We start from the raw sequence: 11,518 nt of genomic DNA, 5'->3' as shown, positions 1-11,518 counted from the left end.
TCCCAGACAAACCCGCTGGTCTAGTTGGGGGCCTTCTGAAGAAACACAGCAAATGGGGAGTGGGGGAATAGGGCAGATCAGGGATCTGGACACCACTCACCTTCTGGGTCTATGTGTAAGAAGACTTAGGCGGGAATTTGGGTAAGGGCCTCACCAGGGTGGGGGTGGGGTGGGCCTTGGAGGGCAGGAGCTCTTAGGGTCTTGGAGCTTAGGGGTCATAGTCCAGCGGCCTCACTCACACAGGACATGGAGCTCCAGGGTCTGGTGTTTCTGGACCACCAGCCCAGCCACCTCCAGTTCAGCAGAGCAGGAGAGACAGCGTCCATTGTCCTGGGCACTGGGGGTGAGCTGCAAATGGGCCCTCGGGCCCAGAGGCCCACCCGGGGCTCCGTTCAGTGTCACCACAGTTGCAGCACGGGCCTCACACTCCATGGTCACTGTAGTCCATCCTGAGACCTCGGGTGGCTCAAGGTCCGGGAGAGAGCCTGGAAGCCTGGAGGTGTGGCACACACACAGTGAGCCCCGCCCCTGGCGTTAACCCGCCCCAGCGTTATCCTGACCCACCTCCTAAGGCTCTCTTGGGTTTCTACTTAAGTGTAGAAATCACGCTCTCTCGTGTATTCCGGATCTCATTCCCCAGACTCACTGAACACTTCAAGGAATGGGTGCCCTCTTCCTCCTCGTTTCCCTCGATCCAGGCCTCAGCCAAGACGGAGTATTCATGGAACGTGACGATGGTTTCCAGCCTCTTGTCTCCCAGCACGACATAGACCTCAGCGTCCCAGGCTGGGAACAGTCCATCCAGCGTGCACTTCACCGGCCACCGTGAGCCTACTTCCACAACCAGGGGACCTCAAGGTGCGGGTCGGTCGATGGCAGGACTGGCGAGACAGAGCCGGTGTAAACAGGGGGCAGACAGACATCCTGAAGCCCTCTCCCCGGCCATTTCCATCCCCCGGCCTGGAACGCCCTCTTCCAGGGAAACTGGTTAGGTCACTCTTGTCTCAGGACACACCTACCGCTTGCCCTGGGTCACAGCCTTTCCAGATCATCCTTCAGTGCAGGCACCCAGCCCAGAACATTCCACCCCAGTGGCCAAGAAGATGCTCTTCCCAGAAGCCTTTGCAATCAAGGTTGCCACTTTCTCAGCAGCCCCATGGCCAGGGGCCTCTGCTTCCCAGGGACCCCGCATCCCAAGCAAGAAATCCCCCTCAGTGCATCTTCTCTGCTGGCTCCCCAGTGCCTCACCATAGGTCTGGAGCTTCCTGGGGGCTGAGGTGTTCTGGAAGAGTTCCAGCCCTTGTGACCGCAGGTTCCAGTTCCCAGCGGCAAGAGAAATTGGTGCCATGGTCTTCTCTTCTCGGCTGCACTGTGAACATGACCTCGGCGGGCTCCCCCTTTCCCACGGGCTGCCGGGCCAGCTCCTCCTCCCCTCGGAGCAGCACCACGGAGAGGCGGGCCCGGGGGGCCCCGCCAGACACCAGGCAGCTCAGGTTGAGTTCTTCACCCACAGGCTGCCAGAGGGGCAGGGGAGCCAGCTCCACATGCTCCGGGAACCCTGCAGGGGAAAGGGGTGTTATGTGAACAGGACAGGCTGGCTGCCTGCCCATAGCGGGTGTGTTGGGGCCCTGGACACACCTGCTCCAGGAACCTCACCACTTTTTCCCCACAACACTCCCCAAACCACCTAAGCCAGATCGGAATGTTAAGAGCTTCAGGATAACCTGGTGAGATGTCCCCAGGTGGTTGTGAAGGAGGCAAAACAACTCTTTATTCACTGCAGCATCTGAGACTGACAAATGGAAAGGAATTTCAAAGTCTATTGCCTGGAGTCCCAGCAATACATTACACTTAAGCTGCCCAGTCTCTAGACTTTGCTGTAAAATAAAAAGAGAAATTCTTCCTTCTCTTTGTGGCCTTATTTTTCTCCACGGCAGCTCTCACCTCTGACATACAAGATCATCGACTGACTTCATTGGTAGAGAAACCACAGAATGTCAGCCCAGGAGGGCAGGGGTGTTTGTCTGTTTTGTCCCCAGCTGTACGGTTGGCACCCAGGAGGTGTTCTGTATTTGTAGAAAGAATGAAATAGAGTCAGGCACACTGACTCGAGGCTTTTCGGGAGTTTCCTTTTAAGGGTTCCTGAATGAACTGTGTGATCCCCTGAAATGTCAAACATATCAGAACAGACACTCAAAACGAAGCCTGAGTATCCCCTGAAGGCACCATCTGTTGGTGGGGGGGGGTGGTATCCACAGGCCAGGGTCTCCATTCTGCATGAGGTAATAGAATTCCCAGCCTGGATCTTCCTGCCAGTGGAAATTGCCAACAGAGCCCCAGTGAACTGTGGCTTAGCACTGAAACATTCCCCAGACTCCCCAGGGAAGGGTCTTGAGGCCTCGAACTTCTAGTGCCTTCTCAAGAGGCCCTGAAATGTCACTTAAATAGCAGCATTGCTTCGAGTTGGTTTTCAGACCTGAATTCACCTTCTCCCCAGGTTGCCAGCATCAAAAAAAAAAAAAGAGCAGTGATCTTAAAATGTCAGGAGGCTGGAGTTGATTCCTAGCTTCTCTGCTTCCTTGCTTTGGCCAGTGGGGGAGTGACTTTGCCACCTGAATAATCCCTGCCCTCAGGGTTAGGGAAAGGAAGCCTGAGTTTTCTAAGCTATAAACTGGGTCTAAAGAGAGTAGGGCTCTTGTTATTATTATTATTAATTTACTTTTAAATATTTATTACCTGATGTGTGCGGGATCTCATTGCAGCATGCCAGATCCTTCCTTGAAGCAAGAAGGCTCTTCCCTGCGGCAAACTGTGCTTCTCTCTAGTTATGGTGGGCGGGATCCAGAGTGCCCAGCGTCCGTAGATTTGGTGCTTGGACTCAGTTGCCCTTTGGCATGTGGGATCATAGTTTCCCAGCCAGGGACGGAAACTCCTGCATTGGAAGGCAGATTCTTAACTGCTGTACCACCAGGGAAGACTCATAATGTTTTTCTTCAGACTATTATTAATCCACTTCAGAAGTTAAGAGGATGACTGTAAACTGCAATGAGGTTACTTTTAAGGTGAGGAATGTGTGTGTATGCTCAGTCATATCTGATTCTTTACGACCCCACGGACTGTAACCCACCAGGTTCCTCTGTCTATGGGATTTTCCAGGCAAGATTTCTGGAGTGGGTTGCCATTTCCTTCTCCAAGGTGAGAACTACATTCTTTAAAAAAAAAATTTTTTTTTTACTTTATTTATATGGCTGTGCTGGGTCTTCATTGCACACACAGGATCTTTAACTGTAGCATGTGGGGTCTAGTTCCCTGATCAGGGATGGAACCTGGTCCCCTGGGAGTACAGAGTCAGCCACTGGGCCACCAGGGAAGTCCCTAGTATTCCCTTCTTGTACACACCACTGCCCACGACATGTGTGACCTGGATTGGGTCCACAGTTAGCTGCTCCCTGGCTTCCTGTAAGGTCAGCCCTGTGCTCTAGATGTCTGCCTGCTCACACACTCTCCATGGCTCCCTATCAACAGAAGGAGAAGGTCTCGGTTTCTCAGTCTGGCATTCAAAGTCCTGCCAAACTCAGCTCCAATGACACCAATCCATTGATATTCAGTCCCTCTAACCTCCCCAGTTGCATGTCAGTTTGTTTCCCCACTCCAAACTTTTGACCAGGCTGTTCCTTCTGTCTACCCTTAAAAAAAATATTATTCTTTAATTTTTGGCTCTGCTGAGTCTTCTTGCCATGTGAGCTTTTCTATTATTGAGGTGAATGGGGGTACTCTCTAGTTGTGGTGCACAGGCTTGTTATCGGGGTGGCTTCTCTGATGGGGATTCTGGGCTCTAAGGCTAGCAGGCTTCAGTGTTGTGACCCACGGGCTTAGTTGTTCTGCGCCATGTGGGATCTTCTCGGATCAGGGATTGAACCTATGTCTCCTGCACTGACAGGCACATTCTTTACCACTGAATCACCAGGGAAGCCCTGTTCCTTCTGTCTAGCATGCTTGTTTTTACCAACTCCTGTGCGTGCTTCAAAATCCAGTTAGGGGCCTCTCCTGCAAAAATTACAACACAATCTAGAGAAATTTCAGCCACCCAGAGACGCTTCTTCATCTAAATACTGGCAGTGGGGCAGGACCAAGCTACAGTCTCTCCTAGGTGACCCTTTGCTACTGGGTGCGACTGTGTGATCCATTTCACAGAGGTGAAAACTAAGGCAAAGTCTGGCACCCAAAGAGGGAGAAATTTAGCAGAGCCGGGACTCAAACCTGGAAGGTGGTGCTTTCCGTCTCAGGCTGAGATGCAGAGGGTCCTATGAGGAGGTTTCCGGGGGGTTTTCAGAGGCCACTGAGATTGTTTGGGGACTTTGCTCACTTGGCCAGCAGCTGTTCAAACATTCCCGAAACCAGAAACAAAGCCACTGAATGCCCCAAAGCTCCTTCTACTCAGGCACTGTGAAGGCGAATGTCCCTCAGGCCTCATTGCATCATTAGACCTTTCCAAGGGGGTCAAGTGAAAATCAATCAGGAAGCCATATGTTCCCCCTCACTCCCCCACATGAGCATCACTCCAGCACATGGACTTAGTCGCTCACAGGCATATCTTGGTTCCCCTACTAGGGATTGAACTTGTGTTCCTTCCACTGCAAGGCAGGTTCATAAACACTGGATCACCAGGGAAATCCCTCTTTCTTCCTTTTTTATTTTCTCTTAATTTGAATTTCATGTATCTATTTATTGCTTATGTCATGCTAACTCACTGTCACTTCAAATGTCCAAAGGAAATAAAAGGCACATGGAGAAAACACATCCCTTGCCCTCTCCTGGAGCGCCCCCTGCCACCCTGGTTTCCCTTGTCACAGCCAGCTGCTTTTGCTGTGTTTTTGTCCAGAGCTCTTTAATGCAGAAACACAACCTCTCTCTCCCCACCCCCATGTCTCCCTAACACTGTGGTACCTTGACAGTCATTCTGGGCAGACCCTACTTCTTTTGAACTTGACAATACCCCCGAAATGTTCTGTCTCATTCTTTTACACAGTTGCATACTATTCCATGGGATGACTGAACCATTGTTTCTCTCCTCAACCCCCTATGTTTTTTAAAAGAATTTTTTGAATTTGGACCATTTTTAAGCTCTTTATTGAATATGTTACAATATTGTCTCTGTTTTATGTTTCGGTTTTTTGGCTGTGTGGCATGTGGGATCCCAGTTCCAGACCAGACATCAAACCCGCACCCCCTGAACTGGAAGGTGAAGTCTTAAGCGCTGGACCACCAGGGACGTCTCCCCAGTTCCCTACATTAGAGTGACTTGCAAGCTATTTCCCTTCCAGATCAAGCCACAGTGAATAACCCCCTACCTGCTTCAGTTCCCTCATGAGTGGGAGCACCTATAGGCCCAATTTCTAGAAGTGGGTTTTCTATGTCAAAGGACCCAGACATGTGACATTTTGGGGACTGATGTCTGCTTCCCCACCAGAAGCTGTGACTCTTGGGACCCCCACTCTGTCAGCAATGTCCACAGACTGTCTGCTTCCCCACACTCTTGCCAGACCAGTTGGTACCAGTTCTTTGTATTGTTGACAATGTTTGGAAAAAAAAAAAACAACTCAGGGCTAATTTTAATTCATATCTTTTACTTATTTATCTATTTCTTGGTCTCAAGGCTTGTAGGGACTCAGTTCCCTGACCAGGTACTGAACCCAGGCCACATCAGTGCCTCCACACTACCAGGAAACACACCACAGTGTTGTTGTTTTTTTTTAAAGAATCAGATCTAGGACCATCTCAGCTTATTAAAGAGGCCTAGAGAGACAGCATACAGGAATGTTCTGAATCCCTGTCCATATTTGAAGGGCACCCCTATGAAGTTCAAGGAGGGCGTCCAGATGACATCAGACTTTCCAAAGATGGGCCTCCTGCCCGTCAATGAGACCCTGCCTCCACTCACCAAGTTACGAAGGCTTTCCAACCTGCTGGGACTCCCCTGTCCACCTCCCCCACCCAGTCTGCCTAGTCCAGGCCCTGGACCCAGCCACTCACAGTATACGGTGAGGTCCATCGAAGCCACCGTCACTTCACTGTGACACATTGAGATGCACAACAGCATGTGGTCTTCTTGAACATCACTCAGTTCAAAAACCTTCCAGTTGTTCCTGCGGTCCACTACCTTCTTGGTTGATTCAGCCTCTAGGCTCAAAATTGCCTTTTGGTCACAGGAGATACTGCAGTTCACCCTCAGAGAGCCTCCTCGGGGTATGATGGCTTCTGAAGGATGTATTGAGGTTCCGGCACCTCCAGGCCCTGGAACCAAATCGGGGGAAGGGGTCAGGCCTGACAACTGGGGCTCATCAATATTACTGCATCCAGCCTGTGCTGGGGACACAGCATTGAACAAGACAAAACTCTGCCTTCAGTGTGGGAGACAGAAAAATTCATGAGTAAACAACATAATTAACAACTGATGCTGACAAGGGCTTCGGGAAAGACGAAACAGGATGAGAGAACAGACAGTTCCTTCGTGACCAGGGAATGTGTGAGCAGAGATCAGGATGCAGAGCAGCGGCGGGCCATTCCAGAGAAAAGGGAAATGACCTCCAGGAAAAGGAGCAGCAAGTGCAGAGGTCCTGAGGCAGGGTGGCTGGAGCAGAGTAAGGGGATAGGTTGGGGGAAAATGAAGTCAGGAGGATCATGTAAGCAGTGTTCAGCCATGCCAGGGATGTGGTCTTCATTCTGAGGACCTTGAGTGACCATGGAGGATGTTAGCAAAGGAGGGGCATGGAGTCAGTGTCCGTTTCCCTCCCAAGAGGTCAAGTGTGAAGAAGCTCCAATCAGGCTGGTCCCCACTCCCTTGGACAAGTGGTTTCCCCTCTCTGGCCCTCACTTTCCCCTGCCTGTAAAGTGGGCGAATACAGTCACCACACCACCCGCTAGCACAGGGCAGGTAGCCAGTGGCTGCAGGAAAGAAGGAGGGGGTCTGTTCTTATAAGCTCCCTCAGACCATGGTGCTTTCAAACGGAAAAAATCTCTGTGTGAGCCCACCCATCCTAACCCTGCCACCCTCCCCAGACCCCCCTCAAAATGATCTCTGCCTTCAGCTTCGGGTCTACTCCATCTAGGATGGAGGTATGTGGAAACAGCAGCTCTGTGAGTTCTCCAAGGGTGACTCTAGGATCCTTCCCACTTCAGAGAGAAATGGTGAAACCTGATGGGAGGCTGGGGCTTCCCTGGTGGCTCAGATGGTAAAGAATCTGCCTTCCCAAGCAAGAGACCCACGTTGGATCCCTGGGTCAGGAAGATCCCCTGGAATAGGCAATGGCAACCAGCTCCAGTATTCTTGCCTGGCAATTCCATGGACAAGAGCCCCATGCAAAAGGGGAGGTTACTCAGCTAGAAAGGGGTAGAATCCAGATTGGAATCCCAATTAGAACTCTTTGTTGAGCTGGTGTGGATTTTCCAGTCTCTTACTTTCTGACAGTTACCACCATCTGAGACCAGCTGTCCCCCTTCTCCCCTTCCTCCTGACTGAAGGTGGGGAAGGATTGCTGGGGCATCCCATTCTCAATCTCTGCTCCCTGGGCAAGTCAGCCCTGGAATCCCCCTGAGCAGAGTCCAGGACTTCCCCCAGGGGCACCGGTGAGGAACAGAATGTGCATGGCGGGGAGGTGGGGTAGGGACCCCAGTCTACTTAAGCTTGGGGTGGCCCTCCTCACAGTCAGACCACCTCCTGGGCCAGGACACAACCGCTGAGAGGTGGCCGCTATTAACTTCACTTTACAGCGGAAAACCTGTAGATCCTCGGGAGGGGCAAACCGCAGAGCAGTCGGGCCATGAAGGGTCTGGATGGGAACCCATGGCTGTTGACTTTCAATCGGTGCCTCTAACCCCAACTTCCCATAAACAGCGACCTAAGTACGAATCGCCTTATTCCCAGGCGGTCGCGGGCTGGTCCTCCCACGGCTTCAGGACGCACCGCGTGTCTCCAAAGTTGACTTGACGGCAGCCCCCGCCCCTAACTCACCGGGCAGCAGAGTCCAGAGCAGGGCCAGGAGCGCAAGCCGCGCGGCACCGGCGGCGCCGGGAGCCATCGCAGGCGGAGGTGGGGCGGGGGAGCTGGTACCAAGGATCGCGGCCAAGACTGGCGCCAGGGCTTCATGGGTCCTTTTATACCGCTGGCCAAGGAGGGGGAGGGGGCGGAGCTCCGAAGAAACCTCGCGCTTTCCCCTCCCGGACCCTGGCTTTTCTGGATTGAGAGAGCGCCTGGCCGGATCCTGCTTTGTCCCCCCTAGCTGGGCGCTCAGCACTGGTATTTGCAAATTAAAATCCTGAGGCTTGCCTAGCGGCAGCGGCCGTGAAACAAATGACGAAACTGCTCCCGGCGCTAAGGGGCCCGTCCCTGAGCGGACCTGACCTTGATTGTGTGTTTACGTTACGCTAAAAAGGCAATGGCACCCCACTCCAGTACTCTTGCCTGGAAAATCGCACGGACGGAGGAGCCTGGTAGGCTGCAGTCCATGGGGTCGCGAAGAGTCGGACACGACTGAGCAACTCCACTTTCACTTTTCACTTTCATGCGTTGGAGAAGGCAATTGTAACCCACTCCAGTGTTGTTGCCTGGAGAATCCCAGGGACGGCGGAGCCTGGTAGGCTGCCGTCTATGGGGTTGCACAGAGTCGGACGCGACTGAAGCGACTTAGCAGCAAGCGCTTTAAACTATGGAAAATTCTTCAGTTCAGTTCAGTTCAGTTCAGTCGCTCAGTCGTGTCCGACTCTCTGTGACCCCATGAACTGCAGCACGCCAGGCCTCCCTGTCCATCACCAACTGCTGGAGTCTACCCAAACCCATGTCCATTGAGTTGGTGATACCATCCAACCAACTCATCCTCTGTCGTCCCCTTCTCCTCCTGCCCTCAATCTTTCCCAGCATCAGGGTCTTTTCCAATGAGTCAGCTATTCGCAATAGGTGGCCAAAGTATTGTAGTTTCAGCTTCAGTATCAGTCCTACCAATGAATGCCCAGGACTGGTCTCCTTTAGGATGGACTGGTTGGAACTCGTTGCAGTCCAAGGGACTCTCAAGAGTCTTCTCCAACACCACAGTTCAAAAGCATCAATTCTTCAGTGCTCAGCTTTCTTTATAGTCCAACTCTCACATCCATACATGACTACTGTTGACAAAGTAATGTCTCTGCTTTTAAATATACTATCTAGGTTGGTCATAACTTTCCTTCCAAGGAGTAAGTGTCTTTTATTTTCATGGCTGCAATCACCATCTGCAGTGATTTTGGAGCCCAGAAAAATAAAGTCAGCCTCCGTTTCCACTGTTTCCCCATCTATTTGCCATGAAGTGATGGGACTGGATGCCATGATCTTAGTTTTCTGAATGTTGAGCTTTAAGCTGGCTTAAAATTCAGCATTCAAAAAATGAAGATCACAGTATCCGGTCGCATCAGTTCACGGCAAATAGATGGGGAAACGATGGAAACAGTGACAGGCTTTATTTTCTTGGGCTCCAAAATCACTGTGGACGGTGAGTGTACCAATGAAATTTAAAGATGCTTGCTCCTTGAAAGAAAAGCCATGACAAACCTAGACAGCTTACTAAAAAGCATTTAGGAATCCTGACATGATTTTTGCCTACAAAGGTTGGTATAGTCAAAGCTATGGTTTTTCCAGTAGTCACGCATGGATGTGAGAGCTGCACAATAAAAAAGGCTGAGCGCCAGAGAATTGATGCTTTTGAACTGTTGTGCTGGAGACTCTTTAGAATCCCTTGGGCCACAAGGAGATCAAACCAGTCAATCCTAAAGGAAATCAGTCTGAATATTCATTGGAAGGACTGATGCTGAAGCTGAAGTTTGGCACCTGATGCAAAGAGCCAACTCATTAGAAAAGACCCTGATGCTGGGAAAGATTGAAGGCAGAAGGAGAAGGGTTCGACAGAGGATGAGACGGTTGGATGGCATCATCATTTCAATGGACATGAGTCTGAGCAAGTTCTGGGAGATGGTGAAGGACAGGGAAGCTTGGAGTGCTGCAGTCCATGCAGTCTCAAAAAGTAGGACACGACTGAGCGACTGAACAACAAGAAGAAGCAGGGAAGATCCAGCACAACCAAAAATAAACAAGTAAATTTTTTTTAAGTTTTTTTTTTTTTTTTTTAAATAAGAGCTTACTGTGAGCCAAGTGTCATTCCAGGTGCTGGGGACACAGTAATGAACAGAATAGACCAAATTTCTTGCTATCACACAGAAATCATTTATTAATAGTAGGAGCAACAGAAACAAAAATACAATATGTAAAGGTGGTCCTTTGGCTAAGACTCTGCTGTCCAAATGCTGGGGCCCGGGTTCCATTCCTGGTCAGGGAACTAGATCCCGTGTGGCATAACTCAGTTTGCATGCCGCAACTAAAATTCCCCAAGTGGATGCAGAAGATGCAATCACCCAAGTGGTAACTAAGACTCAACACAGATAAATAAATACATAAATATTAATATATATATATGGAGATGTAGCTTGTGCTTGAAAAATAAAGAGAAAAATAAAGCAGGGAAGGGAATAGGAAATGTCAGGATTCCTAAAGCAATAAATAGAGTATCATGGGAAAGACTGAGAAGGTGACACTGATCAAGAAACGGAGGGAGGTGGGGAGGGAGTCCTAACAATATCAGGGAAGGAATGTACCAGGCAGAGCTCACTGGATGTGCAAAGGCCCTGAGGTAGGAACTGCCTTAAAGAACAGCCAGAAGCCTGGTGTGGCTGGAGTGCAATGAGGAAGGGAGGGAATTAGGGGAGAGGAGGGCATGGAGGGGATGGTGTGGAGCAAGGGCTGGGGAGTACTTTGGCTTTTCCTCTGAGTGAAATGGGATCCATGGAGGGTTCTGAGCAGAGGGGAGGCACACCTGACTTGGGAAATTACAGGCACCCTCTTGAGACAGCTGGAGCTACAGTCGGGGGTGGGGTGGGTGGAGGACTGGGTGGAACCAGGAAACTGGTGGTGCCTAGAGTGGGCAGTGAGGACCAGAGATGTGGTTCAATTTGACATTCATTTTCGCAGCAGGGCGCATTGCACTTGATGCATGGTCCTGCTCTGATGTCCTGAGAGGGTGGAGGGCCATTTCCTGAGATGGAATGATAATGGGGGATAGTTAGGCAGAAAAATTTGTGCCCCCAGTCTACACTCTCTTTGTGCTTTCTTGAAAGAAAGGGAAGCAGATGCTCCCCCATCCCCTTTCCGCAGCCATCAGGAAGGGCAGGGCTTCCTCCAGGGTGTCAGGCAGTCTCAGGAAAGGAGGAATGGTCCCACTGCAAACCAGAGGCTGTGCACCAGGACAGAAGTACCCAAACCCCACTCCAGGGCACTGTGCCTGCTCGGAACTCATCCTGCGCTCTGGTGTGACCACCTTGCAGTTCCCTTGACCTGGAATGCCCTTCCTCTCATCCCTGGTGGGGCCAACCTTTTCTTGTGGCCTCGGCCTCCTCTTAACAAGCTTTCCCGAGGATTTGCCTGGTGGTACAGTGGATCAGA

General features: G+C 51.0%; 1 pseudogene; it reads right to left on the bottom strand.

Annotated features, from left to right (window-relative positions):
• Positions 1 to 366: 366 nt before the first annotated feature.
• Positions 367 to 8,891, bottom strand: LOC782799 (intercellular adhesion molecule 1-like; annotated as a pseudogene).
• Positions 8,892 to 11,518: the final 2,627 nt, after the last annotated feature.

This window comes from Bos taurus, chromosome 7 (assembly GCF_002263795.3).
Source record: "Bos taurus isolate L1 Dominette 01449 registration number 42190680 breed Hereford chromosome 7, ARS-UCD2.0, whole genome shotgun sequence".
NCBI classification, from domain to species: domain Eukaryota; kingdom Metazoa; phylum Chordata; class Mammalia; order Artiodactyla; family Bovidae; genus Bos; species Bos taurus.
The sequence above is the reverse complement of the archived record's forward strand: the minus strand, read 5'-3'. Positions and strand labels throughout refer to the sequence as shown.